General features: G+C 46.8%; 1 protein-coding gene across 7 annotated transcripts in view; it reads right to left on the minus strand.

The window, feature by feature from the left end:
- SHQ1 (SHQ1, H/ACA ribonucleoprotein assembly factor) overlaps positions 1-24,259 on the minus strand; it is a 287,083-nt gene that overhangs the window by 124,735 nt on the left and 138,089 nt on the right. The window contains exon 12 of one of the 7 annotated variants that reach the window (XR_014823537.1): positions 13,159-15,522. The exons of 5 other annotated variants lie outside the window; for them this stretch is intronic. The gene's annotated coding sequence lies outside the window, so the exon portion shown is untranslated. Of the gene's footprint in view, positions 1-13,158; positions 15,523-24,259 lie in introns of those variants that run through there. One more of the 7 variants, XR_014823535.1, reaches the window with a different exon arrangement.

The following is a 24,259-nucleotide window of genomic DNA, read 5'->3' on the forward strand; positions in this document are numbered from 1 at the left end:
AACATTGTCTCTGTGAGGATGTGGGTTTGATTCCTGGCGTCACTTGGTGGGTTAAGGATCTGGCCTTGCTGCAAGCTGCAGCACAGGTCGCCGATGTGGCTTGGATCCCTCGTTGCAGTGGCTGTGGTGTAGGCCAGCAGCTCTAGCTCTGATCTGACCCCTAGCCCGGGAACTTCCATATGTCTCAGGTGGGGCCCTTAAAAAAAAAATTTCAAGACAGCGACAGCAAGGCATGAAACTCAAAAAGGACAGGGCCCCTCTGAGCCCGGGGCCCTGTGTGGCTGCCCAATCAGCATGCCCATGGAGCTGACCCTGCCTGTGGTCAAGGAAGGCAGGAGACGGCTGGAACTTGCTTAGCACAGTAGCACATGCTCGCTCCAACACAGAACACCTTTTGGGGTTAACAGCCCATGGATCCCCTCTTGGAAACTTGACATCAGCTCGTTCAAACCTAGTAAGAGCTTTGTGAGTCGGGGAAGACCAGGGTAATCACCACTTTGCCCAGAGGGAGAAACTGAGGCAAGGAGAGGAAAGAGTGTCACTCAAAATATGACGGTAAGAGGGAGTGAGGGTAGCTCCACACCAAAACCTCCAGCCTCCGGGTCCAGCATTTTCCCCTGAGAAGTATCAATCTTCCCAACCCTCCGAGACGCTTTACACATCCCTTGTTTGTCGCTCAGGAGAGGGCTGTAATGCTGGCAGGTTGCCAGCCTGAAGCCAGTATTTATTAGGAAATCTCCAGACATGCCAGGAAATTACAGACCAGCAAATTAGTTTAGTCATTTCACTAGTTTATTTAAGGAGCTCTTTGCAAGCTCTGGGGGAAAAAAAAAAAAAAAAAGCTCTTTCAAGCTCAAGTTGTTGGAAGGGGTGTTTTTTAGTGCCTCAGAAATGCCATGTTATCCTGAGCATCTGAAGTCCTCCTTGGTGAAAAGTCCCAGCAGACCCAGAAGAAACTTTGATGAAAGTTAAGAATAGCACTGTTCCCCTCACAAGTATGGCAGCCAACCTCCTGGACAGCTCCCAATGACCCCTAACTCCCAGTATTCACACCCTTGAATAACCCTCTCCCATGCAAATAGGGCTGAACTCTAGTCAATAGAATATTGCAGAAATAAGGTTTGTGATTTCCAAGATTAGGTCATAAAAGATATTGAAACTTCCTTCTTCCTCTCTCTTGGATCACTCACTCTGGGGGAAGCCAGCTGCCACATCAGGAGGACACTCTAGCAGCTCTGTGGAGAGGTTCATGTGGCCAGGACCTAAAGTCTTGTTCTAAGAGCCAGACAGTTAAGCCATCTGGGATGTGGATCCTCCAGCTTCAGTCAGGCCTTCAGATGAAAGTAGTCCTGGCTGATGTATTGCCTGCAGCCTCTTGAGAGATCTTTAGTTAGAACTACCAAGGGAAGCTGTTGTTGCCTCCCTGATCCACGGAAGTCAGGTGATAATAAATCTCTGGTTGTTTTAAGCGATTAAGTTTTGGGCTTGTTTGTTATACAGAAATAGACAACTGATACCCTCTGTAAAAAATGGTAATGGGAAATCAACTACCATGGAGTAGGAGGGAACTGCTGTCCTTAAATTAGATCTAAACATGGTCACATCCTTTAGGTCATTGTGTTCTCCTGTTTCTACAACTGTGATTTCAGGAGAGCCCCAGGGACATAGGAGTCACACATTTTGGAGGGTGATGGGGAGGTAGGGAAGGGAGATTGAGTCACTATCTGAGGCTTTTACACAGGATCGTTAAGGTGGTGTGTAGCCCTTTGTGGGGTAATATGAGGCCACATACCAGAGGTGAGAAGCAGCACACACTCCAGTTACATATTCTACAGCTTGAATTGTTACTTAAACAATAACCCTTGCTGATGATTACTGAGCACTCTTTATGCTGAGTACTTCACATTTCCTTTTGGTCCTTTACCTAAATTAACCTTCCCAATAACCCAATGACATGGTTCATTGGTCATACATAACACATCCATCAGGAGGTCAAAACCCAACTTAAATTGGTTTAAGCCCTAATGGGCACTGATGGGCTCCTTAAATGAGAAGTGCAAGAGGTGCTGTGGGCTTCAGGAACTGCTGCATCCAGGATCTCAAAGTTTTCACTCTCCTTCTCTCCCTCCCCTACTCATCTTCTTGATTTTTTCCCTCAAGAAAATTGGACACCAGTAGGTCAGGTCTATGGTCTTGTGACTCATAATTTAAAACCAAGAAAGATCCTTTCCTCCAGCAGCCCCATATCAGACTCCACTGAGGTACTCTGACTGACCCTGCTTGGGTCCTTCAGACCAATCCCTGGGGACAGGGAGAGGAGGCACAGTGATTGGATGGGTCTCAACTATGTGCCCAAGAGGTAGGAAGGGCAGAGTGATCAACAGTCCCACCAGAAACACGAGTGGTGGTAATTTCCTAATCACAAAGGTGATGATAGGCAGACAAAAACAACACATTTATTACTATTACTATCTTTATGTTAGAAATAAGGAAAGAGGCTCAGAGAAGCTGAAAACCTGCCTGGCATGTACAGGTAGCTGGTTCTCATAGCTAGTAAACAGTAAAACTAGATCGGTCTGACTCCAGGCCCAAAGCTTTTATCTACAGTCGGTGACGATCTCTCTACCTTCCCTACTTATAAGGTCCTCTGCCCCACACAGGAGGTCTGCAAGCAGGATTATCTCCCTTTCAAGAAGCAGAACAGAACAGTTGTCTGACCCCACTCCAGCCCCTGGGACCAATTCTGCATCCCACCCAATCCACACCCTCCCAGCCTAACCAGTTCACCCAAGCCTGGAAAGACTCCCCAGCAGGATCTCCCATCTGCCCTTGACTGTACCAACAACCAAGCTGATCACACCCATCTCCACCCCCAGGTTAAACTTTTCAATGGCATCTCCCTGTTTTTGGAATGAAGACTGGAACTCTTATCTCAGGTACAAGCCCTGAACACTGGCCCCTTGCCAACTTCTACCTTGTTTTTAACTCTCTGTCCCAGTTCTGCACAAGTGCCTTGCTTCCTCTCACCGCAGGACCTTTGCATATTCTATTCCCTTTGCTTGGAGTGTTCACTCCTCTTCTCTCTCACCTACAAAACTCATCCTTCAAATCAGCTCCCAGGCCCACACAGTTGGGGATAATTCCTCTGTTTAGGTCCTCATGGAAATTCAGAGACTTCACTGAGGTCATGAAAATACATCTATGTGTGATTTATGGTGAAAATATGTCTCTCCCACTAGATCATAAGGTCATCAGCGCAGGGATTATGTCCACGTTTCCATTCACTATATCCAGCACTTAGCCCAGTGCCTGGCTCGGAACACATTCTTAAAGAACATTTATTGAATAAATGGAAGCAAGGGAGGAAGAAGGAAGGAAAGGAGGGAGGGAGGGAGGAGAGGGGGGAGGGAGGGACTTTCCATGCCTCAAATTAAGGCTCCATGGAGTAAATCACAAGTAATTTTGAAGACGTTGATTAAACTCTTAAACTAGGATGAACATGAAGAAAATGAAACTATTACAAGCATTAGAGGATTTATTGGCTGAGCCTGGCTGCTTTTTAGTATTATTCCCTTCGTTCTCATTTCATTGGAACCAGAGGGTGAAAATCCTGGGAGGAGGGGGCAGAGGGGGAATAGGATAAAGGAAGAAAGGAGGAAAGAGAGATAGAAAGACAGACTGGAAGGAAGGGTAAATAAAGGGAGGGAGGAGGAGGGGAGGAAGATGAGGGGGAGAAAGAGGTAGAGATGAGAGCATAAGAATGAGGGAGGCAGATGGAGGAAGGAGAGAAAGGGAGGAGGGAGGAGGAGAAGAAAGGAATAGAGGGAGGGGAAAAAGGAGGAGGGACCCACTTAAGCCTGATCTAAACGAGGAAGGTCAGGAGATGATGCAGGACGGTTCTGGCAGGTCTAGCATCGACACGACACACGTGAGCCCCACCACACTCAGGAGATGTCATGCTATGGGTCCCTGACAGTGACATCAGATTGGAAGGTGGGTGGAGAGTAGGATCCATGCAATTGAAGCCTCAAGGTAGGAGGCACGCTCTGAAGCAAAAAGAAGGAAACCAAGATGGGGGCTGAAATGGGGAGGGAGGTGGAAGGAATGGTGACTGTGGCCCTCCTTCCTCTGCCGAGGGTGACCCACGGGGCCCCTCATCACCTCAGAGGTTTCCGGAGCTCCATGTTCCCCTTTGGTTGTGTCGACAGGGGGAAGGGAGGTTGATTGCTAACACAGCAAAACGTGGTCCGGCAGCCAGGAGTCGGCCTGGCATGATTAATTCATGTTCTGAACAAATGAACAAGACTTTGCACTGTTGGAGGAGTTGTTGTAGCTGTGGGGGCAGGGGCCAGAGGGTGGGGGATCTGGGATCTGGTGCTGGCTGTCAGCAAGTCACAGGAGGCACAGGACCATGCACGGAAGGAGTCCCAGCAATGCCCCACCTCCCAACTCAGGGTCTGGGAGCCTTTCCTGTTAAATATCATAAGCATGGGCATCGACTCTGAAAGTGCAAGGGGGCTTGAGCCTGGCATCGGAGTGGTGATGTTTTTAGCAAGGACAGGGAGGAACACAAGTGGAAACAACAAATGGGATAACTACAAAAAGGAGGGGGAGTTTTCTAAAGCAGAAGGCACCTGCTGAGCAAGGTGTCCAGCGAAATGCCTGAGAGGAAATCAAGTAGACCTCTCCCACCAACTCCACCCCTGGGCCCCCACATCTTGGTAGTTTGCTCCTGTTGGGGTCACTCATTAATCACTAGAACTCACACAGCCCTTTCTGGCAGGCAAAAATGGGGAATTTATTGGCTTATGTAACTGAAAAAAATCTAAGGATCAAGTGACTTCAGGCATGGCTGGATCCAGGAGTTCAAGAATTGTCATCAAGACTGTTTTTCTCTTTCAGTCTCTGGATCTGCTTTCTTCTGCGCTGGCAGGCTGCCTCCATGTGGCAGCCATCAGTGCCTGAAGAATATTTCTCTTTCCCAATAGTCTCCCCCAAATCTCAGGCCTGAGTCTATGGGCCAGGCTTAGGACATGTGCCACCCCTGGAACCAGGAATAAGGAATCAGTCTCACTCAAATCACAATGCTGTTAGCCAAATGATGATGAACAGCTACTGTGCAAACAAAACAACAGAAGTGACCACAGAGCTGTGTTGACAACCACAAGATGACAGCACCCTTTCCCCAAGAATTTACTTATTTTATTTCATTTTTCTTTCTTTTTATGGCCACACCGTGGCACATGGAAGTTCCCAGGCTAGGGGTCGAATCAGAGCTGTGGCTGCAGGCCTATGCCACAGCCATGACAATACTAGATCTGAGTTGTATCTCTGACCTACACTACAGCTTGTGACCACAACAGATCCTTAACCCACTGAGCTGCAATGGGAACTCCATTCCCCCAAGAATTTAAATACAAATGCTAGGCACTTTTCTGGGACAGAGAGAACTGAGCAGAAAAGGTCCCTCTTAACTAGTCTTTTTGGAGACTTTACTTGGCAAATACATCTGGTGTCTCCAGAATTACAGGGCCTGGAGGAGGCATGTGAAGAGTTTCTTAGGATGCCATTCAGTCATTCATCCATCCATCTAATCATTCATTCATCCACTCATCACTCTCTCACCTTCTCCTTATCCCTCAACTCTCTGCCACCTGGCTTCTTCATAACATCTCTCATGGGAGCTTGTCCTTGTGAAACATGCCAGTGACTTTTGTTCAGTCTCACAGACAGTGTCACTCCTTTCCCTCCCTGGGTCCCTCTTGCAGCCTGCCTGCCTTCTCCACCACTTGGGTCCTATGGTGCTAATCCACCTATGGCTTTAGTTTCCAGCTCTCTCTCAGTCCCTCCTCCGGATGCACAGTCCAGACCACTGTGCAGAGTTTCCATTTCAGGGGGAACCCATGGGCTTCCTGGGACCTCCAAGTGGGCATTCCCTTGGCATCAGAGCCCCACCCCCAGCCTACTCCTTCCCTAAGTTTCCCTGGCTCAGGGCTTGGTACTACCGTCCACCCAATTGCCTAAACCAGAGACCAAGTCTTGACCCAGCCTCTCTGTTACCTCCCACATCCATTCAATCAGTTGGCGTCCTTGGAAATACCCACCCACTTCTCACCATCTCCACTGCCTTCCACTGAGGCCATGGCCCCCATCCTCTCATGCCAGAATTCCTGTGAACTGTGTCCCCAACTGGCTTCCCACTTTGTCCCAATCCAATCCATCATCTACCCTGTAGTCTGGTCCTTCTAAACTCATATTGGATTACGTTGCTTAATTATTGGCCTCTCACTGCTCTTAGGAAGAAGTCATGTTCCTTGAGGTGACACTGAAGGCCCTGTTACAACCCAGGCCCTGCTCACCCAGCCAGCCTCACTAACTTTTCATCACTTCACCTTTTCTAAACATCTACATGTTACCACACTGAACTGCTTGCCTCCGTGTTTGCATAGGCTGTTCCTTCTGTCTGGAGGGCCCTTCACCCTGATTCCTCTTGCTCATCCTCCAGGTCTCCTCTTATAACTATCACTTTCTCCAGGACCACTTCTCTGACCACCCAAGCCTAAGCTAACTCCCTCTTCCAGGTGAATGAATTAATGAATGAATCAATCAATCACCTCTCCAGGGAAGATGGTGATGGTGGTGTTTAAATTCTTGATGAAAACCAAAGGTCACAACAGGAGAAGGGAAATCTATGAGTATATTTTTAGCCAACAAAGACTTTCTTTTTGACAGTCATTTTCCAAACAAGAATGTATTTAGGTTTGTTTTGTTTTGTTTTGTTTTGTTTACAGCTGCACCTGCAGCATATGGAAGTTCCCAGGCTAGGCGCCAAATCGGAGCTGCAGCTGCCGGCCTATACTACAGCCACAGCAATGCAGGATCTGTAGGTCTTTGACCTACACATACACTGCCTGCCTCCGGTTCATGGCAACGCCATATCCTTAACCCACTGAGCGAGGCCAGGGATTGAACTCACATCCTCATGGATACTAGTCAGATTCGTTACCACTGAGGCACAATGGGAACTCCCCAAAAATGTATTTAGTTCTTACCCTGGGTCAGCTGCCACTGGGCTGGACATAGCTGTAATAGCAAACAAGCCAGACACATACCTCACCCTTTAGGAAATAATAATCTGGCAGACCAGATAGACAATAAATAAATAATTCAGCAGCATTTAATGTGTACCAGCCCCAACCCTCTTGCAGTAGAGTGTATTTTCTGAAGGATGCCTGGACCAGTATACACCCCATGTGATATGCTCCCTTACAATGTGACTCTCCTCTGTTGAGATTTGGGGGTCTATGTTCCCTCTTCAGGAAACAAAGCAGACTTTGTAACTGTTTTGAGCAAAAGAATGTTGTAGAAGTGATACTGTGTGACTTTCAGGTCCATAAAGGTAACATGGGAGCTCCTGCCATGGTGCTATGAGATCAGTGAAGTCTTGGAAACTCTGGGATGAGGGTTCGATCCCTGCCCCAGCACAGTGGGCTAAGAATCTGGGATTGTTGCAGCTGTGGCTTAGGTTGAGACTGTAGCTTGGATCTGATCCCTGGCCGGAAAGCTCCATGTGCCATGAGGAGGCCAAAAATGAAAAAAGGTAAAAAATTCAAAAATAACATGGTTTCCACCAAACTCTCTTCCTCTCTTTTCCCTTCTTTCTCCGCCTCCCTCTCTCAACAATCCCCTATGGAACCCAACCCACCACATTTGTGGGAAAGCCTGGACCACATGAGAGGCCACATGTGGATGTTCCAGCCAACAACTCCAGCTAGCATTTCAGATGACAGATAGCATCAATCTCTACTTGGGGGGGGATGAACAAGGTTTCAGATGAAGCCAACCCCACCCAAGCTTTTGGCTCTTCCATCAGAGTCCCTAGACACCGAGGAACAGAAAGAAGCCATCAAATTCCCAATCCACAGACTCCGTGAACATAATAAGTGGTTGTTTTACGCTGCTAGGTTTTGGAGCAATTTGCTCTGCAGCCATGGCAACCATATTACCTCTCTAGGCTTGACCTGCAGAAAAGGACACTGGACCTAAAAGAAAGAGTATGAAATATATTGCCATCTCTATTTTAATAGCTGTTGCTACTCATGGGCTGTGTGAACTTGGGTACGTCATTTCCTATTCATGGGTATTCAGTCTTCTCCTGTATAGGATACAGGTTTGGGGCTGGGTGACTTCTAAGTCCTTAGGAAGTCTGAAAATTTTACCAATGGAGACTCACTTATGGGATGCCCCAATCAAAACCATGTCAACTGATGTGGCAAGAGGTGAACTTTTGAATTGAAATTCCTGGTTATTTTTTTAAAAATCTTCCTAGGAGATGAACTCAACTAAAGCCATTTGAAAAACAAAAGGATTCCTCTAATGCATAATTCATGAAAAGAGAGTGGGTTGGACTCAGCAGGTCATTTGGAATAAAAATGCCATAAAAATAAAATATGTCTCCCTCCCCTTCTGCCTCGCCCACCCCTCACACTAGCTAATGGAGGGGGAAGAGTGAATTAAACGGGAGTTCAGGTCAAAGGTTTAGTTGCTTCATTCCAGAATGGTCATTCCCTCTAGCCATGCTCCAGTAACGGCAGACACTGCAGATGTTCAGGCAGGCTTTGTCCCCACCCCAGGGCCCCTCTCCTGAGTGATAAGATCCCGCCTCCTTCCATGGGGAGATGACCTCACCTTCTAATGGCCTCCCCAATTAGGACACACAGGAGCCTGGCAAGAAGACACCCTGTCCGCTTTAAAAAGCTCTGGGGAAATTCCCCAAGGCGACAACCTGTTCCACAGAGGCAGAGGGGAAAAAAGGAGACAGCCCATAATTAGTATAATAACCTGTTTGGATTCCACCTGCCTGTGATTTTACCAGCTTGTTCATCCATTCATGTATTCATTCACTCAGGCAACAAATATTTACAGAGCAGCTGTGATGTGCAAGCCCTGGTGATACGACAGGTCCCCCAGAAGGAGCTAACGATTTGTGTGCAAGCGATTGATTAAGGAAATGCTCCCAGGGGCGTCTGGTGGGGAGTGGTGGGAGGGGGAGCAGACCAGGGAAGGGGAAGACGGCAAGCCAAGGTTGATTTCAAGCAAGTCCAAGCCTCAGCCTGATCCTGCAGGGAGCTCAGGAGTGGGAAATACACCTCGGGGTTTGTCCCAGTTAAAGCAAAGGAGCTGAGTTTTCTCACTTCTGTATCAGTCACTGGCAAGGGCTGCACAGTAAGTAGAAGGATAAATCCCAGGCACTCTTATGCTCTGCACTTGCAGGCAAAGGAGCTCCAACAGCCATTCTGTAGAAGTGAGACAGCATAAAGGCCAGGGGAAGATATTTTTTTACACGGCCACCCCAATATGTCCGGAACATCTCACCTCATGGATGCAAAATGGCTGCAGCAGCCCTAAACATCCCATCCTCTCACAACAACATTCAAAGGCAAGAAGGGATAGGAAAGGAGCTAGTTCCCCCCTACAGATCTGACTTGTTAGGGAAGAAAATTACTCCTGGAAACCTTTGCACACTTTGCATCATATCCTATTTGCCAGAAGTGGGCCAGTGCATACTTTTAAATCAATCATCACCAAAAGGTGACAGGATGACCATTAGTGTTTTCCTGGATTGAGAAGGGGTCATCTTCCCTGAGCATCTTGCCCACCTGCTTGATATCTGATGTGCTCTTTTTTTTTTTGGTCTTTTTGTCTTTTTAGGGCCACACCTGTAGCATATGTAGGTTCCCAGGCTAGGGGTCTAATCAGAGCTGTAGCTGCCAGCCCACACTGCAGCCACAGCAATGCCAGATCTGAGCTGCAGCTCATGAAAACACCACAGCTCGTGACAATGCTGGATCCTTAACCCACTGAGCAAGGCCAGGGATCGAACCTGCAACCTCATGGTTCCTAGTCGGTTTTGTTTCTGCTGTGCCACGGGAACTCCCAGCTGTCTTCTTATTGGCAAGGAAGAAGAGGAAGTGACTTTTTGGTGGGCAATGGTCTGTTTGTGTGACACTGGCCAATCAGAGAGCATCATGCTCTCTGGGCTACAGTGATTGGTTCAGGGATGGGCACATTACTGAAGCTAAACCAATCAGAGTTAATCCTGAGAATCTTGCTTTAGTCACCTGGAAGAGGCACTTACTCCTTCCTGAAAGCATGTTAGATGAGAGCTGTGGCAGCCATTTTGGCACCATGAGTCAGGGGGCGGGGGGGGGGGGAAGAGCCAACATAAGAAAAAAAATGAAGTAGAACCAGGAAGGGTAGAGAGATCAAATCTGGACGACTTATTTAGAATTCCTAGATCCAGGCTTGTCCAAAGCCAATTCTAAACTTGGGCAGATAAAAAGTCCCTTTTCGCCTAATTCACCTTGGGTTGTGTCTTCTGTTCCTTGCAACCAAAGGATTCCCAAGTGATACAAGTGGCAAAGAAGACAGACACAGCCTCTGCCCTTGCAGAATTTACAGTGAAATGGGAAAGACGGGCACTGAACAAAGAATTACAAGGTCAAGTGCAGACAACTTGCAGACCACATACAATAGAGGGGCCAGGCTGATCTACAGTCTGAGAATTCTTCCTGGGGAGCTGTGGTTCAAGCTGAGATGGGAGGAGAGATGGTTCTGTTTTCCAGTGTTACACTCCAACATGATCCCTTTACTTGACAGACACATCAGGAACTCACTTGGGAAGCCCATGAATTCCAGCCCTCATGACACACCCTCACTCTTTCATCTATTCTTCCAGCAGTCCAAGTTGTTCAAATGCTGCCAAGAATGATCAGACATTTTTTTGCTTCACTCCTGTAAAAGCCTTTTGCTCTGGGTAAAGACTGAAATGTTTTCACGGTCAAGAGTGCTTTCTTTTCTTATTCATTCCTTCATTCCCTGTACAAATTGGAAAAATCAAGTCAGTTCTCAAGGTACTGGAAGGATATAAAGAACTCCCGGCCGAGTGCCACTCATCACTGCAGCCGAGAGGAGCTGGAAGTGGGAAGCCTTCCAGGAAATGTGGAACTTATGCCTCTCCAGACAGAAAAAACACTCTCTGCTCTCTCCTAATCGGGCCCGGGATGTTTGTTCTCTGGCATCATTCACTGACTCAGAAGAGAGAAAAGCTCTAGGTTCAAATGTCCTGGAGCCACTGCCTCTCCCTAGCTCTGTCCTCACACTGCACAGCTATGAGCCCTCACCCGGAGGGCTCAAGAGGCACCAGAGCTGATCTCAGAGGTGAAAATGCTGCTAGGCATGCTCAACCATCATGTTACCTTCTTCCCCCCAAGCAGAGGGAATAATCCTCTTAGTTCTCCTCCTCTACTGACCACACCATCAGTGGTCCAATCGGGTCCAGTATTGCAGCTTCCATAGCAGGTATGGATGATATTGGAAGGGTCATTTTACAGTTCGACACCTTGGGATGGGAAGAGTTGTATTTAAGGGCCAGTGTGTGCATTACTTGAGGCTGCTCAGTTGGCTCCTTTGGGGTCCAACTTGGCCACCAGGACCTTCACCTTGATTCCAAAATTGAAGAGCTGGGTGCATCACCATCCACTCTGTAATGTACAAGTCACCCCATTCACATGATACTGACCAGATCCCTGGAAAAGTTGCCCTCAGCCAGGGGTTGGAAGTTGGATAGAGCAACTCTGCCCAGCTTTGCAATCAGCACTGGAGGCAGCAGGCATTTTAAGGCATCAGGACCATCTCAGAAGCAGCACCAGATTGGTTTTTAAAGATAGGAGTCAGGAAACAGCCTGGGTGCCTGTGGGCAATCTTGGTCCCCTGCTCCTCAACCATCCTGCCTTTCCAGTGTTTCCAAGGTAGCTTCAGGGTCCCCAGAGGAAGGGGAGCCCTCCGCACTCTGTGTACACAACACCCCCAAATCCCTTCAGAGAGCAGCTCAAGCCCTGAATGTTTTAGAAGTGGGATGTGAATAAGAATGTCTTTAGAAGAACGGAAAGAAGGAAGGAGGGAGGGCTGACAATTAGGCTAGTGGGTTGTCAAAGCTCGTTCACCTTCTATGCTTGATGACTTGCCTGTAGCCAAGAATCCCTGATCGACATTTTTCTTCTAATGACTTCAAGGAGACAGGATCCTTTCATGGCTGATATGGAGTAAATGGATCAGCTGTTTTTTAATCCAAAACAATGCAAGTGGCTCTGAGATAAAAGATTCTTTGGAGCATCAGCACCTCCCTTGATGTGCTCGTGGCTCCCCTGGGAGCTTGTTAAAAATCCAGATTCCTGAGCCCTTGCACTCCACTCCGAGGGTAGTGATTATGAGTTTGGGCATGGAGCCAAGACTAGGGGGCCTAGCATCCCCTCTACCACCCGGCAGCTCTGTAACTTGGAGCACGCCAGTTAACCTCCCTGTGCCTCAGCTTTCTCATCAGGGAAGTGGGTGTGAACATAAATATAGGCTAGGTTTTGTGGGGATAAACTGAGTTCATAAGTGTACATCACTTAGAGCAGTGGCCAGCACGCGATACATGTTCAACAAATGAGTTATTGTTAATATTGGGATGCAGCCCAGGAAGCTGTGGTTTAATAAGCAGCCCTGGATGATTCGACTGCAAAAGATCCCCACGCCCCACGTGAGGGCTTTGGCACTACAGGTTCACAAACTGGCCTTCAGCACCTCCTTTTCCTTTTTTTTTCTTTTCTTTTTAGGACCACATCTACAGCTTATGGAGATTCCTGGGCTAGGGGCTGAATTGGAGCTGCACCTGCTGGCCAACACCACAGCCACAGAAATACTAGATCCGAGCCACATCTGCCACCTATGCTAGAGCTTGCAGCAATGCTGGATCCTTAACCCACTGAGTAAGACCAGGGGATTGAACCTGCATCCTTATGGATAATAGTTGAGTTCATAACCTGCTGAGCCACAGCAGGAACTCCTTTCCCATTTGTAAAAAACAAAGAGTAAGATGCTTTGGAACCACCGTGTCATCTGCATGTCTGGAGAGGCAGCAGTATTTACTCCTCAAGTGGAAATGGCTTGTTATTTGAATTAGACAAATAATACATGCTGATTATCCCCCCCCCAAGTCAAAAAGGTCAGAGAGATGGAAAGGAAAATAACTATCTATAAATAAGGCCGAAACCCGGAGAAAACAAGTAATGTGTTGTTTCTATGCCTATAACACACTCACAAAGAGAGAGAGAAAGATTTTTTTTCTTTTATTGTAACCATTCTTTTTCCTTTAATAATGGTATGGGAACATCTTGCTTTGTCAGTAAACAAAGTCCTGTAACATTCAATTCAATGCTGCTCAGTACTAAGTATGGACATAATGTTATTCAGGCAGACCCTATTTGTCAGACATTGAGGTTATTTCCTCATTGCTGAGATGTCCGAGGGGCGGGTTTCCTTGGCGTCCTGCACCTTATTATACAGTGAATGTGTGTAGATTGTGCTCAATGGCAGCCTCATCTAGAATGCTGAAGACTTGAAAATGAAATGGTTACAAGTTTAAGCTCTCGCCTCCACTGCCAATTAGCTCCATGACTTTGGGCAGCCAATTAACCTCTGGAGGCCTTGGTTTCTTGTCTATGAAATGGGGACAGGAATGGTGGCATCTCAAGGGCTTGCCCTGAGCCGTCAGTGAGGGGATACGTGCGAGGTCTTAGCAGGGTGCCTGGCACCTGTTAAGCCTCAGTCACTTAGCAGGCTCTTACCAAATCAACTGAAATAGCACTAAATAGCCTTTCCCTTTAGTCAAAACTCCTTTGGATAAGTTCCTAAGGTCAGAATGGCTACACTTTTTAAAGATGCAATCATATTGCCTTCTAGAAACACCACATCACCCATAAAACAGAAGAATCCTAGTTTCTCCTTAACCCTCACAAACACAACTAGGTATATACCAGGGTAATGTGTCTTCCCCTGTGTTTGGAGGGAGGGCCTGGAGCTGCCAGAGCAGTTTCTCGAGGCCTCTAAGGAAGTGAGCTGGCAGGTGTCCCCGGAGGGCAAAGAAGCATCTCTCACTGTGACAAAATCACATTAGACTTGCCTGGACCTTGGAGTCATATCTGCCAAAGTGCATCAGCAGAACACTTAGGCATCTCTATCCTCCCTCGGCCCTGCCCCGCCAACCTGGCCAGTCTCTAGTGGGCTAGGGAAGCACCTGGAACCAGCACTATCCCTTCCCAGTTGGGAGTGAGGACCAGCATGGCTGGCTCTCTGGGTTTCCCAGCCACGTGGAGCCTGGGCTCCCTCCTTGGCCTCTCTCCTCTCCCAGCTGTGACCAGCTGGGTCTGTTTCTAGCCGCCAATGGCTAATTCCGGGATTACGCTTTGTAAATTGATGAAATGTGATATCCAGAGTGTAAAAGCTGGAGTCTTGCTCCCAGCAGCAAAGCCCGGGGCGTTTCTCCAGGGGCTGAAGATTGGGTTGAGACCACGTTGTCGGAGCATAGTCGGCACTACTAAACCCTTTCAGAACACATGGTCCCATGACACTGAGGGAAAATGCAGGCCCAGGGGTATCACCTTTATCACAACATGTTTTCTGTTCTGGAGGAACCAAAAAATCTGCTCTCAGTCACGTTCTCAAAAATGTGTGGAGAAAGGATGGGGGAGATTTCTTCCAGGTGGTTCCTCTACAAAGTTTCACACTCCGAGTGCATTGAAGAAAGGGGTTTTGAGGATCACAGAACAAAAGGAGCATGTTCAAAACAGGGAGCTTTCTCATCTTCTGCAGGGACTTGACACCTATTACAAAATAACCGCAAGACACAGAAAAGCCTTCTTTAGAGCTGTTTTCTTAATTTTTTTCTCACCTGAAAAATAATGACATTTTCTGCAGATTTTTAAAAATTAGGCATTCACAGAAATCTTAAGAAATTTTTAGAAACAAAAACAATTAGAATAATAGCCATTATTTATGAAGCACCTAACATGTTTCAGGTGGGTCACTATAAAGTTCACATTCATTAAATTTCCACGTAACAGTAGCCCCAAAGACAATGGCTATATTATCCGTTTTTGGGTTTTTTGTACAGATAAGGAAATCAACCTGAAGAGGCAAAACAATTGATCAAGGTTGGCTAATGTTTTTCTAACTTTTTACTAAAGTCTACATCAGAAAAACGTACACATTTAAGTAACCAGGAGGATGGATTTCACCATGGAGTGAACACCTCCAGGTAACCAGCATCTCAATCGAAAGCAGAACATCAATTACTAGTCCCCAGGAGCCCTCTCCTGTTCCTCCAGCTCACTAATTCCTGACTTATACCATAAACTAATTTTCCCTGTCCTAAAACACACAGAAATAGAATCGTACAGCAGTCACTCTTGTCCAAAGCATCCTACGAAGTCCTGGCAGTAAGAGTCATCCGAACTGTCTCCTGTAGCACTGGTGTTCATTCTCCTTCCAGCATAATGCTTCTCGGTGTGGATTTCCATTCCGTAACTGGCAAACTTCTGGGTCATTGCCGGTTGGTGGCTCTTACAAAAGGTGCGGCCGTGCACATTCTAGAAGATATCTTGCGGTGTGGAGAGGTTTGCTTCTGTCGGCAGGCATGGACTCCAGAATAAAAGGTTCAGCTTTAGTAGCGTCTGCTTCCCAAACCAAGTGTTCACACCCAACCCATCTACACTTCCATCAGCAGCATGGGAGATTTCTAGTAGTTTTATTGCCTCATTAAGATTTGGGATTGCCTCTTGTTTTTGTTCTGGCGGTTCTGCTGGGGTCAGATAACTTTGAGTGGATAAGTTGAGCCTTAGACCCAAATGATTCTAGGACACTGTCTATGCTGGTGCCTAAAATTTGAGGTGTTCATGGGATATTTGCTAAATGAATGAATGGCCCCAATGCTCATTTTTTGTTTTGTTTGTTTGTTTTACTGTATTCTGCTTGTTGTTGCTACCTCAGTAACAGATTCCTGCATATCAAAGCTTCCAGATTCTCCCCTGAAATCAGTTTCATAAATCAGACAAAACAGCCCAAGGTTACACCTTTGGTCTCTAAGACTTAGGATCAGTAGCAAAAGGAAACCAAGCCAAGCCAAGCCATGATTTGATTTGGGAGCCATGGTTGTGGGAAGCACCCAGAGCCATGGCGCGGGCTGCAGACAAAGGCAGACATCCCAGGTGCCCACCTGGAGCCAGAAGTTCAAGAGAGATTGTTTCTCTCAAAGAAAAGTCAATGGAGCAAAAGGAGGAAGATAAACAAGAGGAAAGCTGTGTCAAAACCCCACGCATGTGCACCAACACATCATGCAGGAGAGCAGAGAAGGGGTATTATATGACTTCAGAACAAAGGATAGTCTCTCTCTCTCTCTCTTTTTTTTTTTTTTTCTCCTGTTCTTTACCTTTTTAATAAAAAAGTTATAGTTGATTTACAATGTTCTGTCAATTTCTACTGTACAGTAAAGTGACCCAGTTATACATATATATATATTCTTTTTCTCACATTATCCTCCATCATGTTCCATCACAAGTGATTAGATACAGCTCCCTGTGCTCTACAGCAGGATCTCATTGGTGAGAGTCTCCTATTTCCCTTGCAAACGACATGGCTTCATTAGGGCAACTCTTTCAGAGGAAATCAAATAAATGACTGTTTCAATGTGAAATGCCCTCCTGAGAACAGGATTAAGTATGATTAAGGCAATTCTACTCATTGGGACAAGCAGGTGGCTGCCCAGGGCCTCTTGCCCTCAAAGGCACATGGTCTGAGAGCATCCTTTCTTTTGTGCCTTCTTCCTCGTTATACTGACAGCAAAGTCTGGGCAAGGAATAATCACAGTAATAGCATCCGAGAGCACTCACTACACACTAGGCGCTGCCCCGAGCACTTTGCCAGAGTCCCCTCATTTAATCTGCATATAAAACCCTGAAAGGCAGGGACTGTTCCCAGCCCATTTAAAGGTAGGAAACAGAAGCTTACAGAGGTGCTATCTAAAGATCAAACAGCTGGTTAGCAAGTGGTCAAGGAGAGCCTCGAACCCTGCTGCTCCAGTTGCGTACTACTGTGTAGTAAATCACACCAACACTTGGTGGCTTAAAAAGAAAAAAAACCATTAGGGCAGGGATCTGCTCCATGTGGCGTTGACTGGGGTCACTTTGTGGTATTCAGCTGGCAGGTGGAGAGGGTGCTTATCTGGAGAGTAGGGGACACCTTGTCTCACAAATGGTGCCTCGGCAGAGACGCTGGGTCTCTCAGCTGGGACCCAGAGAAAACAGGTGTGATCTCTGCAGCACAGCTGTCTCACGGTGACTGCACTCTGACTTGGCAGTTCAGGGCTCGCAGAGAGAGTTCCAAGGAAGGCCTGAGAGAGCATGGCTCCAAGGCTGTCAGAGAGTCCAGCCAGATTCAAGGGAGGGGACACAGACTTGCCCTCTCAATGCAAGGTGTGTTAAAGGGTCTGCAGCCATCTTGAGCCTACCACATTTTGTCTTTGTTGGACTCCAGAGGCCTCAGCCATAACCATGAACTTACACTGCCTCACTGACTGCTGCTGAGTTTCTTTTGTGTGCCAGGCATTTACACACTTACATATCTTATTTGACTCAATTGCAAAAGAATGGAAAAGGTAAGGGGAAGAAGGAGGAGGAGGAATGGGAGGGGAGGAGGAGGAGATGGAGATGGAGGAGAAGTAGAAGAGGGAGGAGGAGGTGGAGGAGGAAGAGGACTGGGGGAGGGGAAATGGGAAAGGGAGATGAGGGGGAGGGGAAACCTAGGAGCCCAACATTTCTCTCATTTTGTAGATGAGGAACCTGGGGTTTGGAGAAGGGAAGGAACTTGTCCAAGGTCACAGGGCCAGTGAGTTGGGATATGAAGCCACTGTTCTTTCCAGCCTTGAACTTGCTTCCTTCTGGCTCCAAAAGCCCTCCATGCTGGTGAGTCTGCAGCCATTCTTTTGCAATTCCCAAATAACACTCTACATGTAAGAATTATGGGTATACTTTGACCCTTCACCCTTGCTTAAAGAAGCCCCAGTTTCCAGAACAGGCTCTCCCAAGAATTTCCTTCTCTGAGCAGCAGGTCTGGTCTTTTCAAATGGAGAAGACTGATTACAGGGATCAGCTCTGATGGCAGAGATTTTCCTCCATCTGTCCCCCTTTCAGGCCCAGTCTCCTCAAAAAACACTCTGTGGAGATAGATATTGAAATTGTGGATGCCATTCAGGGACAAAAAATATATTTATTCCAGTGGATCTCCCAGGCAGGGGCAGCTGTGAGGATGAACGGAGAGCACCCAGAAAACAGCCCGCAGGACCAAAGAGCTTTCTGCACAGCATTTCTCATCCTTCACGGCCTGACACAGCCCAGGAGCCGCTGCCTTTGCCACACTGTTTATTGCTGCAATGTGTCAGTGTGGGTAACAGAAAGCAGGCAAGGAAGGCTTAATTATAAAAAGGAATCTTTTCAAGACACTTTAATTCCCTCATTTTTTTATCCCCTGACAAGAACTCACACACATACACAAAAATGTGAACCTACTTTAATTTGGGGCTCTCAAAACAACTCCTAACGTGATGTCTTAATACCCCTTGGTTCAATCTTAGAATTTCAAAATTTTCTGGCTAACATTTTCTATTGCTGGAGGCAATGGAGAGAAGAGGTTGGAAGTATGGGTTTGAGAGACAGGTTTCCTGCCTTGCAGTTCTGCCCTCATCCCTCAGCAGCTGGAGTGGCAGGGGGCGTGCCTCTGGCAACTCATACCCAAGCCTTAGTTTCCTCACGTCTGAAAAGGAGAGCCCAACAGAACCTGCCTCCTGGCCGTGCTGTGAGGCTAAAGGAGGGAAATACGAAAAGAGCTTAACAGAGTCCCTGGCATATACATACTAGGCGTTCATGTGTATTAAATGTCAACTCTTTCCATATCGTTACTATTAAGTAGCCCAAAGAGTTCAAATCTCTAAAGAGTCACATACACTGTGTAGATATGTGTGTGTCTCTGTGTAAAATGACTAAGTATAACACACCTCTGGCAATCACTCTGTAACATCTGCGTTACTATAAAAGTAATCTGTTCATGGTGGACATTATGGTGGACAATGTTTTGAATACAGAAAAATGGGGAGAAAAAATAATCACCATCTGTTATCCTACAGATAAACATTTTTTAACATTTCGGCCTATGCACTTCTAGTTCTTTTTAGCATGCATATATATACATTTATATATTTTTTTGAAAAGTACTTGCTTTTTTACAACTTGCTCTAGTCACTAGTCATACATCATAAACATAGTCAACATGTCATTAAAGATTCCTAGGCGGCATCATATTAAACAGCAATATAGTCTTCTATCGCCTAATTACAACACTACTCATTGAACTGATCCCCTACTGTTGGACATTTAGGTTGCTTCCAACATTTTTATGATATTTAAAACAACACTGCAGTGAATAGTCTTGGAAATAAACTATTGTTCACCTCCATGGTCTATTCCCTTGGGATAAATTCCTAGAAATAGAATTTCCAGGTCAAAAGTTCTGCACATTTTTAAAGTTATACATAGGACCATAACACCCTCCAGGAAGGGTGCACCAGTTCCCCTACAGGGGTGGGTGAATATTTCTTCCCCTCATATTTACCACCCCTGAGCACTCCTTCCTCAATTCTTTAAACAATTTTCTACTGAGCTCTCACTGTTTTCCAGCACTGCTGGAGATGTAGAGAAAAGGAGCTCATTTCTGGCAGCTTTATCTCTCACCTTATAAATGCCACAGGGTTGGAGATAGAGCTTTAGCCTCTGAGACTATTCTTTCTGTCCCTTGACCAGGACCGTGCCAGTCATAATGCCCCCTCCTTACTGATCTTCAGTCCTCTGTGACTTATCCTACTCTTCCAGTGCAAGCCTTTGCCCTAAATGTGTGGCAAGAGCTTATAACCCATATAGCAAGAAGGTTTCAATGCAAACACCAACTCTAGTGGATTATAACCTGGATCTCTTGATTGAGAAGGATTCTAAGGCTATATATGAGTTCAGTTGAAAGAGTGCTATGATGGATTTGAGATGTCTGCCACAGATAGGAATGGGAAACAGTGGTATATGTGCTTATAGATCCTATTATTTCCTCAATTTTCAGGCTTTGGCTGTCCCTTAAGATGGAACCTTGTGGACTCATGTGCCATTTTCCTATACTTCTGATTTCTTTTGCTCCTCTCCTTTTTTTTTTTTTTTTCTTTTTAGGGCTGCACCTGTGGCATATGGAAGTTCCCAGGCTAAAGATCAAATCAGAGCTGCAGCTGCCAGCCTACATCACAGCCACAGCAACGCTAGATCTGAGCTGTATCCGAGACCTATGCTGCAAGTTGCAGCAACCCCAGATCCTTAACCCACTGAATGAGGCCAGGGATCAAACCTTCATCCTCATGGACACTATGTCGTGTTCTTAACCCACTGAGCCACACTGTGAATGCCTCTACCTCTTTTTTTTGTTTGTTTCTGCACTTCATCTCTGTAAATTTTGAGTTTCCTACAGATCACACCCTCACTGTGTTAAGCTTTTGGAGAAGGCTCACTGTTGGGCCCTCTCTCTCTCTCCCCCTTGATCACTTTCTCTGCTTCTCTGCTCCTATGGATCATCCACTCAGTTTCTCCTCTCCACGTTCAGAAGTTGTCAATGGCAAACGGTAGTCCAGCAATTCATTCTTGCTGGACTAACCGAAAGGGAGCTGTTTCCCTCAGGAAGCCCCATCGTTCAGTCAGGAGGGGGCCTCATGCTGACGGAGTCACCAGAAATCCATCCCCAACAGGAAACAAAGCACATCATTTCTGGTGCCTTGTTCACGTTCCAGCATCTGCAGACTGCTTCACAAGCTCCTGGAGTCTGGTAAAAGTCACTTAGAGAACAACTCCGTGCTGGCCCAGGCCTGTTGATAGCGCTGAAACAGCCATATGGATTCAACAGTCTTTGGTATTACATTTCTCATAAACACCCTCCCCTTACTGATTCCCAACGATGGATTAGTCATCCTGGGAAGAGTTTGTGTGCATTATCTGAATGGATCTTCTCACTCACTGGAAGTTGGTACCATCACTGCCCCCATTTTATAGATAAGAAAATCAAGGCTCAGTGAGTCTAAGGAGCTAGCCCCCAGATCATCTCTGGTAGAAAGCCAAGGAAACTTCAACTGGTCTGTGCAGCTCCACATCATACATTAGTCAATATAATACATTGCTTCTTGTGTAGGGGCCAAGATGCCCCAACTACCCATCCTGCACCACCAAAGTATGTGGAAATAAGAAAGACAGAATTGGACTTCCCATCGTGGCGCAGTGGTTAACGAATCCGACTAGGAACCATGAGGTTGTGGGTTCGGTCCCTGCCCTTGCTCAGTGGGTTAACGATCCGGCGTTGCCGTGAGCTGTGGTGTAGGTTGCAGACGCGGCTCGGATCCCGCGTTGCTGTGGCTCTGGCGTAGGCCGGTGGCTACAGCTCCGATTCAACCCCTAGCCTGGGAACCTCCATATGCCGCGGGAGCGGCCCAAGACATAGCAACAACAACAACAACAACAAAAGACAAAAAAAAAAAAAAAAAAGAAAGACAGAATTGCCATCTTGGACTTAAAGCATATAATCAGCCCACAATGGATCAGATCACAAAATACAAGGTGGTTTTAAAGAGGCAGGTTGGCTCCCAAGTCTGTAAGAATGAAGGAATTAGCTTATTTATTTATTTATTTTGCTTTTTAGGGCTGCACCTGTGGTATGTGGAAGTTCGCAGGCTAGGGGTCAAATTGAAGCTGCAGCTGCCGGCCTATGCCACAGCCACAGTGATGCCAGATCCGAGCCATGTCTACGACCTACACCACAGCTCTCACAATGCCAGATGCTTTAACCCACTGATTGAAGCCAGGGATTGAACCCACATTCTCATGGATACCAGTTGGGTTCATTATCAATAAGCCACATGGGAACTCTGGAATTAGCATGTCTAAAGAAATCAATTGTGCCCCTTGGAAGGAGGCTTGCTACTACCAGGAGACACCCTCAAAACAGGGATCTAAAGGATGCCAACCAAGCCCCACCCAGGAGAGAAAGGGGCACACCAAGTCTGCTCTGTTAGGATGTTCGTTCATTAAACTACTATGCATAAAGCACCTGCTACATGCCAGCCACTGTGCCGGGCACTGTACTGGCCCTCATGGAGCCTCTGTCCTAGTCAGAGGGTGACTTATCATAAACTAATGAACTGTAAGCATTGTGGCCCTCATCTGAGCCCCTTCCAAGAGCCCTAACGTGTTCATGTGGTCCCGCGTTTTTTTTAAATTTGCCAATGTAAGATCCTACAACAGCCATCAGTTAAGGCCGCTGTCTCCACTTTTATTTCCTCTCTGTATTTAAAATAAACATTCACTTCTGTGCTGACTTAATTTGGTTCCCCTGGAAGCAGCCCGTGGGACAAGGCTGAGAATATGGTTGGTTTATCTGGGAGGCATATTGGCAGGCATGTGGGGAAATGAGACCGGGAAGGGCAGTCAGCCAGCAAAGGCTGCATGATCAAGCCAGCTCCCATTGTGGGTGTCTGGAGCTGAATCCCATAGGGGCCCTTGGGGAACAGAATGTTTTAAAATACAGCTTTTATTATTATTTAGTTAAGGCAAGGCCAACAGATCAGGAGGCGACTGCCATTGAAAAGATAGCTTGTTACTCGTAGTTCCCAAGAGGAGGGGGGCATAGCCCATGAGGAGCCACACGGAGAAACACCAGGGTTGGGCAGAAGGCAGAGGGAGGAGGGCCTATGAAGAATCTTTATTGCAGTTTCTGCAGGAAGGAACACATGAGGCAGGGTATGATTACAGTGGGCTAGCTTGACTAATTTATGTGGACTATGGGCACCAGGTGGTCCTAGTTGGCTGGTATCTGGCTTGAGGGTGATTACAAAAGGAGAGAGAGCCTGATAAAGAAGGTGCTTGGGGTGTGAGCCCTTGAGTGGCTGACTTGCACTTGAAAGTTGCATTTTTTACTATCTCTAACAATTGGCTAACTCTGGGAGGGGGCAACCTCCCAGGGTCAGCAAGGCCCTAGATGTCAAAACAACAGCAATATCGGAAATAAAGACACAATTAATGCCCCGGGTAGAAGACACACCTCAGAGCTGTCCCACTTCAGGGGTGAGGAGTCACTGGCCAAGGGCTTGGGAGTGTGGCAGCAGGAGTTATTTCCCCAGCACTCTTGGTGGGCAAGGGCCTTGGCGAAAGCTGGAGGTCCTGACCCTGAGTTCCAGCACAGCCTGGGGGACATGGGTAGGGCACCGGCAGCTCTGCTCCCTGCACCGAGTTCTACATTCACAGTTATATATTCTTCTTTACCAAGAAGGTTTCCAGGAGTTTTCTCTATGGCACAGACATTAAGAATCCAAATGCAGCAGCTCAGGTTGCTGCAGAGATGCGGGTTTAATCCCTGGCCGGGCACGGTGGGTTAAAGGATCCAGAGTTGACCTACACAGCTGTGGTGTAGGTCATGGCTGCAGCTTAGATTCAATTTCTGGACTGGGAATTTTCATATTCAGCCAGTGTGGCCATTAAAAAAAGAAGAAGAAGGCTTCCAACACTGTATAAGTTTCAGACTGTACAAAATTAGGTCTGTCCCTAGGGAAAGACAATCAATATCTGATCATTAGGGGCTGAGTTGCAGCCCCTCCCAAATGTGTATATTCAAGTCATAACCTCTAGTACCTCAGAATGTGCCTGTATTTGGAGAGAGGGTCTTTGAAGAGGTAATCAAGTTAAAACAAGGTCATTAGAGTTGGCCCTAATCCAACATGGCTGGTGTCCTTATAAGAAGAGGAGATTAGGACTCAGAGGGAAGACACAGAGACAACGCAGCCATCTACAAACCAAGAAGAGGCCTCAGAAGAAACCAATCCTGCCTTGACCTTGGATTTTAGCCTCCAGAATGGAAACAGATTTCTGTTGTTTAGGCCACCCAGTGTGTGGTACTTTGTTAAGGCAGCCTAGCAAACCGGTACAACAAGGAAGTTCTGACAGGCTGGTACCCTTACATGTTGGTGTCCAAGAACTTCCTGGGCTGGGTCTAGCCTCCCTCTGCAGCTGTGGGGTCATCTAATTTCCCACAGAGCAGCCCCAGGGTGGGTGGGGACGATGGCACTCAAGAGTGTTCCTGTTCCTTCTGAAAATGGCAGTCATCCTCAGCTCCAACTGACTGTTCCCAGATCTTCTGGTTTCCCAAGAGGAACCAGAATTCTGCATTCTGCATGAAACTATATGAAAACTCCCTATTTTTAAGGGTTGGTAATGAATTCAAACATTTTTTAGAAAACACTATTCAGGCCAAACAAAAC

This window comes from Sus scrofa, chromosome 13 (genome assembly GCF_054392235.1).
Source record: "Sus scrofa isolate SSC_HxYL_T2T_F1_AM1 chromosome 13, Sscrofa_HxYL_maternal_Yorkshire_Landrace_v2.0, whole genome shotgun sequence".
In the NCBI taxonomy this organism is placed as follows: Eukaryota; Metazoa; Chordata; class Mammalia; order Artiodactyla; family Suidae; genus Sus; species Sus scrofa.